The 14,205-nt window shown below is 37.4% G+C and overlaps 1 protein-coding gene across 2 annotated transcripts in view; it reads right to left on the reverse strand.

Moving 5' to 3' along the window:
* The window catches only part of LOC140745237 (uncharacterized), a 30,490-nt gene extending 16,511 nt beyond the window's left edge, over positions 1-13,979 (reverse strand). For both annotated transcript variants that reach the window (XM_073076971.1, XM_073076973.1), the window contains exon 1: positions 13,539-13,979. The gene's annotated coding sequence lies outside the window, so the exon portion shown is untranslated. The remainder of the gene's footprint in view (positions 1-13,538) is intronic.
* Between the last annotated feature and the right edge of the window lie 226 nt (positions 13,980-14,205).

Raw genomic sequence — 14,205 nt, forward strand, 5'->3', positions numbered from 1 at the left:
AGTTGTCACGTGTAAAAACTAACTTTTTAAACGTAAAAGAAAAATGTAACAGTTTCTTTGAAATATTGCTAAACAAAGAAGTCGCTCGCTGATAGACTTGTTCGAGTCGAGAACGCTTGAAAAATAAATGAGTCCGTAGTTGGTTCGACGCTCGACCAAAACGGAATAGAATACATACTTAGGGTGGCATTTTCCAAATGGGCTTATCAATAAGTGAGTTGGCATTTGTAGCGGTAAAGTGCTAAATAAATAACCCGCTTTATCGGCCGCCGCCGGAGCGCTGATGGCTAGGCTAATTGCTAGTGTTATCCAATATCGCCGTTTAAATTCATAAGTATCCTTTCTAGTTACGTTTCTTATAAACATAAAAATACAAATATACAATAGCCACATCAGTAGTGCACAAGTTTATAGAAATAAATAATGAGGTACCCATATCGTAGCGATTATAATAATATGCTTTATTAAGTCGTGACTTTACGTTACGTAAATCCAATGTAGCTAATAATTAAAAAAACTTATTTTTTATTTCTTTTCTCTGTGCTTTAGTTACTTGTTTGTTTTAATTATAATAATAATTAGGAATATACTAATATTGACGCGTTTTTTTTGTATCTACCTGTCATATCTTTGCGTTACCGCTATTCAGATCAGCCCTCAACACAACAGCTTCATCCTCAAAGTTTTCAAATATACCGACTGTAATTAGCAAATAAAGCTTTGGAAAAAAAATAAGTAAAAAATATGAAATAAAATGACGACTTACAATTATACAAAGATAACACATTAGTACCGAGCAATACCATTGGAGGGTATCTCGTTATATATTTAAGGTATTTAGCTGGCGAAGTGCCACACACACATATACACACACGCACACACTTGCGCTGATCACAGGTGTCCTAGGGCGTTCACCCGCGACCTACATTTAAATCTGTGGTTGTCCAGTTGTACTGGAGCTACCCAAGAACTCTAATGAGGATAAATTTATTCAAAGAGCACTTAAGATTTGAATTTTTAATCCAATTGCAATGATGCAAGTTGAATAGATTAACTCCTAAATAGAGAGACATAATTTTTGTAGTACAAATGTACTATATGAATATACTATAGTCCACTAAGTACCTGACGATGCGGCCCATGGAACACGACACAATTGTTAATGACTGGCAATAACACGCTTAAGTGGAAAAGTACACGTACATAATGTACTTACTGTACTTTGTTCTTATTTGCTTTATGAGTTGAAATTATCCATTTATACAGAGGGGTTTCAATTGATATTAAAGAAAGGAACTGATAAATGGGTTTTAGTTCTATTCCAGGTAAAGTCATTGAATTGTTCGATTTCAACCTCATATTGCTAGTTGTCGTATTTTTACCCACAATTATTTTTAGAGACTTTATAAGATATTTCTGGGTCTTTTAGAAAGTATTTTAATTAATGTTTGCTGTAGTTAAGACCCTACGCTAGAGCCCTGTATCGGCCGAGTACTGGCCTATCGAGCTAATAGCTGTACCGATTAGGTTAAGTGGTAATTACACTAATTACCGGACTACGCTCAACAACAAGTACTTTACCCATTAAGCTTTCAATAAAGTGCTCTATCCCAGAACATTCTCCTCGTAAAATTCTTGTAGAGTCAAGAACACGCCAGCAACGCAATGCGGACGACACACGCAAATAAACCTATAAAGTCTGATGCTTAAAGGTTTTATTAATATTTTCTTATGAAAATAAAATATTTTATGTGTTGTGTACCAATGTGCAATATCAATGTTAACAGAACAACTACAACATAATGAAGGTAAGTAAGTCCTAATTTTATGTTAATGGTTTTTTAAGCATTATTAAAGAAAAGTATAATTATTTATGTGTGCGGACGTTTACTATAAGAATAAAATAACAAATGAACATATAACTTTAAAGGTAAGCTAACACCCCATGAAACGTAATTAGAGAACTAAATTAACTAAACACAATTATTTAAGCGATTCTTTACACTGTAAGCGATACCATTTCTAAGGTAATCTTGGTCCTGCTCATAAAGTAATCTGTGACTAAGTTTAGTTGTGTTTGTTTATTTCCCCGAGTGTTGTTCCGCGCCGCCGTGCCGCGTGAGTCACCGCGGCGGCGGCCGTCGCCGGGATATTATTGTGACTTCGACAAGTGTCTTCTCTCCCGCATTCCCCATCTGCACTATTTTTTATACGCAGCAGTGATAGCCTAGTGATTGAAACTTGCCTCTCACTCGGCGGGTTCCAGGTTTGAATCCCCGGCACACTCCACTGGTTTTTTAAAATTACGTGACAAACGGTAAATTAAAATATGTTAAGGAAGTTATCAAAGTTGTGTCATCATCAACCCATTACTGTCCCATTGCTGGGCACGGGTGTCCTCTCAGAATGAGAAGGATTAGGCCATAGTCCACCGCGCTGACCAAGTGCGTATTGGTAGACTTCACATACCTTTGAGATTATTTTTTATAAATCTCTCAGGTATGCAAGTTTCCTCACGATGTTTACCTTCACCGTTTAGCAAGTGATAATTAATTTCTAATAAGCACATAACTTTGAGAAATTAGAGGTGCGTGCCTGGGATTTGAACCTCGAACCCCTCGATCGAGAGGCCGGGTTTCTTAACCACTAGGCTATCATTGCTTCCTGTCAAAGTTGTGTGAAGTCTACAAATTCGCACTCTTCCAGGTGGACTTTGGCCTAAATCTCTCTTAATTTGAGCGGAGACCCATGACCAACAGAGGTGCAATAATGGGTTGATGACAAATATTTTTTATAACATAAGGTAGTAAACAATAACGCAATTCACGCAGAACTAAGGAATCTGGTATGTAAAATATGTCACTACTGCTAATAACATATGCTTTTAAACCAAATGCAATTGTTACGCTACAAAATTTCACAATTTCTACATACTTGACCACAGGATGGCACTCGACGTTACAAGCCTAAATAAGTGGCACTAAAAGTTGACTCATCGGCTATATTAATTCACCCCTCCGTAAGACACTCACGCTCACGGTCGCACGGTCCTAACTCCTACCACACAAGTGAAAGATATCTCTTACACTACTTATATCTTCAAACGTTGTTCAATTATTATCTTTAAAGCTAACTGCTAGTGGCTGTCATTCTTGAGACTATATTCATGTTACCATAGCACATATATAAGTAATATTAAAAATAGAAAGATTAAAAACTATTCGTAAGACGTACCTTATTATCTATCATACATTTAGTTTATATACACGAGGAACTCATGTAACTCGTCTTCCCTATCGTATACCGTGCTAACTATTTCGATAATTTGGTAAACAATATTGTTATATCGGTAATAAAGTTTATACTTGGCTCCTACTTAAGAAGGAGCGAACAACATTGGCGCGACGAAGGCCACGGCGTCGGGAGCCGGGAGGGTCTGCCGCGAAAATGCGCCATTACATTATGGAGATCGTCGGGCCGCGATAACATCGCACGCCGTTACAGTGGCCCTTCAGCTAACCTCCGACTGATTTTTACTATTTAGACCTATACAGTGCGTTCCGCAGTGTATAATCGTACGCAGTACGTAAATAAAATGTGTTTTTAATGTGCCATGTACCAGTATACTACGGATAACTGGTAGAACTCATTGTGTCTTGGCTGTAGTAGCGGCTTCATCACTTATAACAGCAGTATTCGCTGACACTTATAACGCTACTCTGGTTTCCCAGGGTCTATTGAATGAAACTTAATTATACTGCGATTAACTTCTGATTCATCTGAAATGAATTCCAGTTAGAACTAGGACTGGAATTCATTTCAGATGATCAAAAGTCTATCAACCCTAAATATTTCTATATAGACTAAAACATAGCACCTTTTAATATTTCAATAGTGATGATGAAAGCAATCTGAACCAATTTTCGATATGTTTACTTTTTAACAGGACTATTTTCAAGATTATAGAGGTATTAACTGAAATTTAGGACGAGACGATTAGTCTAGACAGTTTCAGTCTTCATATAACATGAGTTTGCCTGATAGTCTCGCAAGTGTGGTGCGCACTGTCCGAGGCCTCGCGCACACCTCGCGCCGGCCCGCGCCGCGCTCGGGGCAGAGTAACGCGGCAACGTGTCGGCAATGCGCTACTACTCGTAAATATGTTGCCGCCGTCCAATAATCAACTAACACACCGTAAATAGACATAGACATCTTATCCAGTAAGTACTTACCGAGAGATCTACTGAATATATTTAAAACAAAGAAAAATAACAGATCACATTTAATATATAAAAATAAATAATTGAGATAAACATGTAGAGCCCAGGTAGAGTTTGAATTGTATCTTCCTTTGGAGTGCGTTATGGGATATTCGACTTAGTATTTCCACATCCAGCTAACAAACCGAAGTTTATACGAAACATTTCCTATTTCTTGTAGGCAATAAAGCTAACATGATAACAGCTTATACGAGCCACAGTGTGGAAGCTAGCGAACGTTTACGTCGGCGCCGGGTCAAGTTTTTATGGTTCATGAATCACGAAATTTACGTTTAAACAAAATGGTTTTCCGACTTCTTTGAGAGGAACGAGTAAAAAGATTTCGGATCTTAAGTTTAACTACTATGTGCTATCATCGTGTTTGGTGGTATATAACAGATGAATATTCCCTGGTCGTCTTTTCTATTTAGGGTTTTTAATGTTTTCCCTTCACTTTATGTTTTGCTTGATCGAATAAGTTTTTTCCTGACTGTAAAGGCTAATGTTTTATAAGTATGTGTCATTCTTTAAAATTTCCTGTAGGCTTGACAGCTTGATCTCTATTTCTTTATGTCCTTTGAGAAGCTAAACTCATAACAAGGCAACAGCAGGAGATCGACGGGAGCCCGCGCCACGCCGTTCGCGCGCAGTTTCCTCCCTAACATTTTATGGCATGTTTACTTGCTCCTTCACGAACAACTTAAGGTCAAACCAATTCAATTACGTTACGGTAATAACATACAGAGTGTCGCTCGGCTAAAAGTTGTTGTCCTGAACGGATGTATGAAAAACACAAGAATATTATTCGACTGATATATATTCACAAACGAGCCATTAGCAGGCGGTGGGGACGGAATTGCTCCCGGAAAAGTCGTTGACTTCGGCTGGTATGATAATCGAGGTATCCCTCTTAAGGGCACTTTTTATACGATTCCTAAAGTAGAGAGGCATTTTTTCATGCATTCGGTAGTAATTAATTGAAACAGCAATAACTTCCTGCTCAGGGGTGACCTTGCTACTAAGCAACCAATGGCGATCTAAGAGGGAATCTTATCAAAATATGTCACGAAATAAAAATACAGTTTTTTCTAACTAGTAAATTGCTAAAACAATGCAGTCTATGAAAATTTAGTAAAAGCACAACCTTCCAGCGCGGTAAAAAATACGCAGATACTTCTGCGATAGGGAGAAAGAGGTGACGGTGGTGCAGCTGAAGCCCCAACAAAAGTTGTGGTAATAACGTCGAGGTTCACAATTTCTACATTGTTGGTCGTTATGCTATGTTAAACCCACAACGTCTTTTTTTAAAACCCTATTATACAGGAAAATCGGATCCCGAAGTTTCACCGCCAAAATATTCCTTAGTTAAGTATCTATTATAATGAAAATTAAATAAAAATCAGAGATAACCTTGAACGCGAATGGATACAAGAAAGTTATAGTAATAAAGATAAGCGTGAAAAGGCATATTGTAGTTATTTTGAAAGAGCTGAAATCAGCGTACCTAACTAAATGAGTTATAGTAGAAACACATAAAATAAATATTATCCTATTATGCCTAATAGTGCGTTACTCAATATGTAACAAATGATTAATGACATCGTGAGTCACACGTCACCATGAACAATAGTTAAAAAAAATGACATGAGATCAAAGAAATCCAGAGCGCGACCCGCACAGAGTCAGCGCCCCCGCGGCGGTGGCGGCGCTTCGCGGAAGCTCCCACGCACCGCAGGGCGCCGCTAATTGCATGTGGGGCAGTAAACCACTTCTACAGAACTCATTGTAATTATACAATCTGTGTCACTGTTTCGGGTTATAGCTGTTGAAACTGTTATTTTTCTCAAGATTTTTAGGAAGTGTGTAAGATTATGCTTTAATTTCATAAGATTTCGAATATCAATCCATTTAATAATACGTATAGGTATATAATAAAATTATTTATTTTATTAAAATCATTACTTTCTCATTGGAATTCATATGATCATTTTCATTGATTTAAAAAAAAACAAAATTGTATTTTTCCACTATTACTTAAACCGAACGAATACCTACGAACTACTTATAATTTTACATTTACCTATATAAATTGTTCGTTATACAAGTTACAGAACTGTGACGTTATATTTACGTTGTGACGTAATGTAAAATAAAAAGAAGAAAGAAAGAAAAAGATAATTCGAAATAAGCAAAGGTATAACGAGATAGATTATTTACGAAACCTCGCGTATTCTCCCGGAGTACATCACTCATTGGCCGGCGGCTTGCAGTTTATAGTTATAAGACAGATTAGTGCGGCAGTGAGGGATACCATCATACTTCTCGTATGTTTATATTGCTAATGATCGATGAGCGGCCAACGATCACATCCGGCCGGCGCCCGGGGCCGGCGCACAGTCAAAACATTATTATATTCTGGAACGTCAATACTCTTGATTAAACCCAGACCAGACTGCTTACATACATAACAATATTTAAATATTATAGCTTAGGTGATAAAACAAAAAAATATTCAAGAACCTTACTAGAAAATTGAATAATATGTAGTTAGTATTTTATAGGATACTACCATAGATTAGTAAAGATACTTCGCCGCCTTGAAATTGAACGAAGCCAAAAACGGCATATTAGTAAGTTATTTTGAATTTTTGACAAATAAAAACATTTTTAGAGAAAATTTACGAATAAACAACTAATACTGCGTAATTTACATAAACAATAAATAATTATTTTAAATATATTAGGGACATTTTAGCACGGAGACATGGCAAAACATTTTTACGCAACTATTTCAATTCTCAAAACTGGGTACATTTTCTTGTTAGTAGTGAGTAATCTTTACTTATCTATGGATACTACAGGAATAATATAATATCAAGAAGAAATCATTAAGATATATTTATTTTCAGACAATTAAAGACAAGTAAAAATCTTTTAAAAATGTACATACATGCCAAAAATAGAAACTACTGAATCGCAACGAAACATCAACTAAGTAAATCCCTTATGGGACTGCCATTTTTCTTTCTTAAAATAAATAGAGGAAAAAGATTTTTAAATCAGTATCTTATTTTAATTATTGATTATGTAAGAAGACTGACAACTTCCAACACAATAAACAGTAGTAGTACTTCACATATATGTACGTATATAAGAGGAGTACAAATGAGCAGTGTTATGTTGTTACGTTATTAGAGCCAGCGGCGGCGACTGCGCGGCCACATCCGCTGCCGGCGTCTGGCACGCTGGGAACACACTTGTTGAACACTTCTGCATTCTTCCGCGTATGCACAATATTGAAACGATTCAGCGAATTCACTATGCAAGTAATATATACATGTTTGAAGAAAGTTTCAAACAGTTGGCACAAATAGAGAATTATCAAATAGAGTTCACGCCAATTGTATGAACTGCAATTAGTAAACGTAATAAATTGGGCATATTTTGTAAAATGACGCAGCATAATATGGTTGTAATTCAGTAATTTTGTTAATATTTCACTAAAAAAAATTAACAGTAATAATTGGAACACAATCCTCTTACCATCGTTGCAGATCAAATAAAACTATAGTTAAGTACACCGCAGATACTAAGAATAAGAATAACTTGTTGTTCCATGTTTTAATATTCCTTCGCTCTATATGTGTCCCTCCCTCTACGTATATGTGCTAGGACACAATACAAAGAAAAAATCTAGTAGAATGAAAAGAGAAACTAGTACATAGTAATGAGTTTCTTTGATGCCGACACGAATAAGATATTAATAATTTTCAGAAAAAGTAAAATATCAGGGACGCAACGTCTGGTCATTTAAAGTCACTCGTTTTGAAATGGATGCTGTTCAGTTGTTCACAGGTAGGTACTTCTTATTCTGCCTAGTAATATTTGAGCAACACTTGGCGCAGCGGATGGTTATATTTCCATTTAAAGAGGCGACGCGCGGCGCTTGACCTGCATGCAGTCACCCTCACCTCATGGTAATGCAGTGCTGTATCAGCCGGTATCTTGTGTCGGTAAGTGCGGTGCGTACTCAACACATTGCATTTACTCGTACTTTACACTCGAGTGCATATTTTGTAGGTTTTATACACTTAATGACAGATGTCATGCAATTAAGATCAAATTATCGCACTAATAATATAACATCCACTTTGGTACTGTGACAGCTAAATTCATAACAATTGTTTCCACTCTACATAGAGATCTTTAACAGTGGTTTTACCACGGAATTAAAAACAATAAGACCATAACATCATGTTTTATGAAATGCCTTTCTGTGGATTTAAACAATGAAATTTACGCCGCACAAAGAGATTTAATGATTATAATTTTTCCCACATGAGTCATAAACAAGTTGGTGAAGATAACCGTGACCTTATGTGGTTAGTGGCCGCCACCATAATTATTTCATGAATTGTGACCATGTACAGTTTCATATACAATTAGAAATAAATTATCACTTATTTTAACGATAGTGGTAGATTGTGAATAAACCAACATGCCTGATGTCCATAAAGGACCTTAAGGTGACGATTTAATTAATCCGCACTTGGACTGCGTACATTTATTTTTGCATTATTTCAAACTGATATCCCATTTCATATAAGCTGAGTGGAGACCTTTTCGGTTAGAAAAAAGTTATAATATATACTATATGCAATTTTCTTTTTGTATTTATTGTACATTTTTCGCCGAATAAATTATTTTCTTTCTTTCTTTCTTTCTAAAATGAGGATAATTTGAGGAGTTAACGATAAAGTACCGGTGAAAAATTATTAAAACAAAGCTTTTGTTCACATGCTGTTTTCATCAGTGATTACGCTTTTTATGCAATAACAAACTGCAATAACTTTCGTTCGCCTACGGATTTCCTCGGTACGAATTCTGTTGCGTAGGGAAATACCGAGCATAGCTCTCTCCATAGCTCGCTGAGCGACTTCGAGTCTTCGTATAAGGCTCACAGTGAAAGACCACGTCTCGGCACCGTACGTTTCAGTACGACTTCAGGCTCTGAGGTATCTTGGATGAGAAGATGTCACGCAATTTATTTCATTTAATTCAAACTGATAAAATTATTTTTATTCTTGTTATAAGTAAAGATAACAACTTATCACCGATAATATTGTAGTAAGATACATTTAGCATTAAAATTGACACAACAATACCTACTTGAACCATTAATCAGTTGTGTCCAGGAATACAAGTATGATCTCAGAAGTAAACAAAACACTAATGATAAATCATGTTCAAATTTAGTATTTTTTGAAGTAGTAAACTCTGTCAAGGTGTCGACAGAGGGAAGGAGAGCGAGGGGCGGCGAGGCCAACAGCATCGACAGATGTAGAGATAACGCTACACCGCCGCACGCCGGTGCGAGCTGTCGCGCGGCTTGCTGGGGACTTGGTTACATGTTTATTAAGCCACACCAACTATGGCACCAGAACATATGACACACATAACAATACACATATTGAGTATCTAATTTATTTAACTTTAATTACTGTTTTGATGACAATAAAATCCATTTATGAAAAAAAACAGCCTTGTTCAATGTTCAGCGATAGCCTAATGTTTGAGATTCAGACTCTCAATCGGAGGATCGAAGATTCGAATTCCAGGCATGCATCTCTGACTCGTCAAAGTTATGTGCTCATTAGAAATTACTCTTAGGTACTTGCTATGATCACTATAACGGTAAAGGCAAAATCTTGAGGAAACCCACATGCGCTAGACTTATTTCAAAAAACTCCTATCAATGGCCTAAACACCTCTAATTGTAAAGAGCAGCCTCGTACCCAGCACAGGAAAACAATGGGTTGACGACGACTAAGATGGCCAACACAAGCACTGAATTTTAGTTACTATTATTTATGGAATGGAAATAGCAAACGATCATGTTAAATGCCACTTGCCACTGAAACGCTTAACAAACAACAGCAGAAAAGTCATGGCTCTATCTCAATCATAAGAAGAGTTAATGGATAGAATAATATTTCAAGAATGGAACACAAAATATGTCACATAAGTTGATATCATAAGATCATGTTATTAGCTTTACCTACTTGTGAATATTTAATGCCTAACGACAGGACAAACTAGGAACTGTCTATTTTAAGTAAACACAAAGCATTATTTCCACCAGACCTTGACAACTGTACAGTTAATAAAAAGGATAAGCGACTGCTTTCAATTACGAGCCTCCAAAAACAGAGCGGTAGAGTCGGAGAGTCCTTCGCGGAAGGTTAACTTTGAATAGCAACAATTTAATTTTATTGAATTTTATTGCGCTTCTCACCTTAGACGTGTAGGAATATGACCTTAAATGTAAATTACAACTTCTGGTACGCATAATCTACTTATTATAATTGAAGTCTCAATAAAATAAAGAAATGAATAATATTAAAATAAAAAATATTAAAATTTATAAGGTAAGGAACCTAAACGATGACGTTAAAGTTGTAACGAAGGGTATTTCGCTTTAATACTGAATGTTATGTGTATTGTTAATAAGCAATGATAGCTTAGAGGTTGAAACTCGCCCATTAGTCGGGGTGTCCGGGGTTCGAATCCTAGGCCACTGGTTTTTAATATATGTAATGTATTAGAAATTAATTATCACTTGCTATAACGGTAAAGAAAATCATCGTGAGGAAATCTACACGACTGAGAGTCTTTTAGAAAAGTTCTAAAAGGTGTGTAAACTCTACCAATCCGCACTACGCCAACGCGGTGGACTATGACCTAACCCCTCTCACTTTGAGAGGAGGCCAAAGCCCAGTGGGTCAGTAATGGGTTGAGCAGAACTGATTGTTATTCCATTGAAGTAATTAACTAATTAAAAACATGCTAAATCAAATCGATGAGATGTTCACAAATTTGCGCACTCTATTCGAGTTCTGTGTCCACGGGCATGATGGAAGGTTTACTACAAAAGCGAAGGGGTAACATGAGCGCTGGAGCCACGCGACTGTCTCCCGTCCGCTTCATACCACTCTCTAACACTTTCTAAAACAACTATATTATTACCGAAGAAATTGAAAACATCGTGTATATTATAAAACTGATGTTTAACGTGTGTTTCTTTCAAATGCAGCAACAATTAAAGGAATGTAGCATCGGCATTCTATGATTTACACAAGTAAAGCTTTTTAAAGTTCATGAAGGCTCAAGACTAACTATTATTTTATAATATCGAAGAAGCAAAAAAGCTTGGAGTCCATTTTAATGGCCGCTCATGGATATCTGTAATTAGCCTCAGATAAGATGAGATAAGATGGCTACCTAAGGTTGCCTACAAATGTTTTTCTATCTCTTCCCTATCTATTGTATGTATTTCTATTTTCTATCCCTGGGGACTAAGTTGGAACGCCTCCGATAAAAATGTCTCCCTTACCAAACCGTTCAAATCTAAACAGAACAATGCTTAAAACTCTTGTTATTAGTCGGAAATAAAAGTAACGGTGTTTTCTCATGTAGAGTCGAACCACAAAAGATTCTATCACGTTTAACATATCTGTGATAACCCTTCTAGTAGGAATTCCGGTCCACGACCGGTGGTCACCGAGAACCGCACTAACTACTCGTTTGCTGATTTAATCATAAAACAATGTTTCATATTTCCTATTATCGACAATAAGTGCAGTTAGAGTGTATTATGTACCGTAATCTATAAATTATGGAGTGTTCGCTGATACTACGATAAGGCGGCGGCGGCCCGCGACTCGCAAACCCGGCGGACTACGCACTCTATTATAATTTAGATATAAGGTTTAATACACTTTACGCTCGTTTAATAGCAGTGATGGCCCAGTTGTTAGAAACTCGGCCTCTCAATCAGGAGGTACAAGGTTCGACTCTTAGGCATGTGTCTATTATTGTAAATTTGAGAAAACGAATACTATTGAGAGTTCTTAAAAAAATGTCAAAGGTGCGTGAATTCGCACTTACTCGTAGTGCGGTGAATTACAGCCTAAATCCCTCTCACCCCCAGAGGATGAATGTGCCCAATAGTGAGATAATATTGGATACAGTGATACTCGTTAAACGTTCAAATAATAACTAAGTTCCAAGAATATTCTAATAAATAAACATTAAATGTTGACGGTTACAGTCTATCAACCACGTAAGCTGCCGCGCTTAACATTTCTATTATTACAAGTATCAGGATACGAGTATCATTAACAGCACTTTGTTTAATTCCATGTTTATGTTTTAACTGAGAGTGTCATAAATAGATATATTCTCTTGAGGCGAAACACGTCATGCCACTTAAAATGAAACTGAGGCTATACATATGTTTAATGTGATGACTTTTAATAAATAAACAGGGGGCTGGGTGATTCTTTTCCCACACTAATTTGGGCAACAAATGAGGCTAGTAAATAGCCATTCTAAATATATATATACAGTATAAATTCATTGTCAAACAAGAATTACAGAAAACAATAAACCTATACTATATTTGCGCCCAATTGTAGCACTTATTGTATTTTAATGTATCGATTTCATTATTGCAGTACTTGTTAGCAATGATTTTTATGCGAATGTATTTTTTGTTTTATAATATTTTTTTATTATTATCGTAATATTTAACGTGCTAATATGGACATTTTAAATACTGCTGCAAATAATGAGATTCAGTGCAAGAAGCCTGCGGCGGCCCGCAGCGATGGAAAAAGGTCAAATCGTGCCAACTGCTGAAGCATTCATAGGAATAACTAAATATGGAAAGATATTGACTACTCGCGTGACTCTACCAACCTTACTACGTGGCTACGTTCCATATAACACTTACATATAAGTACATAACCTGGCCCACATGAAACTCCACGTGTGTTCCGAATAATTAAGTACAGATTAACATTGTTTCTACAGTAGGGAGTTGGCGCGTATTCAAGAGTCGTCCATAAAATACGTTTTATTTCTCCAGCGCGTGTTATCTGCTTGTACCCGCACCTTCTGTTGTTTTCGACTCTCCGCGTTATCGCCGGAGGAAATTAATTCGTTTCAGGCAATAGCTAGGTGCACGATATCGGTAGCCTTGTGTTTCTGTGTGAACTTGGAACGCTTATCGCAAAATATTTCGCCACGAAATATAACAAAAGTGTTACCTTTTAATCGCTTTCGTGTCAGAAAGTAAAGTTCTTTTGAAACATTTCGTCCTTGTCCGCCGCCCGCAGCACAATGCGGGTTCCACGAAGAGGGTTGATATGGGAGCTTTTAAATAGTGCGAGGTACGAGCCATTACTTTAACAGGTGGAACGGAAAATCGATACATACTGAGTTAGCGGCGAGCGACGGTCGACGACCACCTGCCCGCGACCAGCGCGCTGCACCTCGCGACCACCGGCGAAATCCGCGCCACCGAATATTCAGTAGTCAGGTAGTCGCTCAAAGTACTTAATTTGGGAACTCAAAAAGTTCTTCTCGTTTAATAAGCGAGTACCGATAATGTTTTGTTTATAAAAAAAACGTTCAACGAACGTTTCGTATCAAAATTTGGGCACGAAATTTCGAATTCGGAAGCGCGCTCACTCCCAGACGGGATTTTGGAGACGCGACACCGCTTCGAAACCTCGGGGGTTGTTGTAACACTAGAAGTGTTTCTATGAGTCGTCGTTGTTCGGACGCTCGGCTCAGTTCAGCCCGGGGGGCTCTAACTGGTGTGCGTACTCGCGTGCGGCGCGCCTGGGCGGCCGGCTGACACTGGCCGCGCGGTCGCCGCCGCCGCCGCCGCCGTGAGGCCGCGCGCCGCCGCCGACAACACTTGCCGGACCACCGAAAAGTAGCTTACACACTTGCAAACGAACAACTAACAAAGAGACCAGTACTTACAAAATGCTACTAAAAGGAATTTCACTCAGAGATATTACAATTAATAGATGACCCTGGGCCATGGAGAAATTCTTAATGTCTAATTCTTAATGCTTAATGTCTCGTTCACTTA

Source organism: Epargyreus clarus, unplaced genomic scaffold (genome assembly GCF_041222505.1).
Source record: "Epargyreus clarus isolate Ecla_fem2 unplaced genomic scaffold, WU_Ecla_fem_2.2 ptg000010l, whole genome shotgun sequence".
NCBI classification, from domain to species: domain Eukaryota; kingdom Metazoa; phylum Arthropoda; class Insecta; order Lepidoptera; family Hesperiidae; genus Epargyreus; species Epargyreus clarus.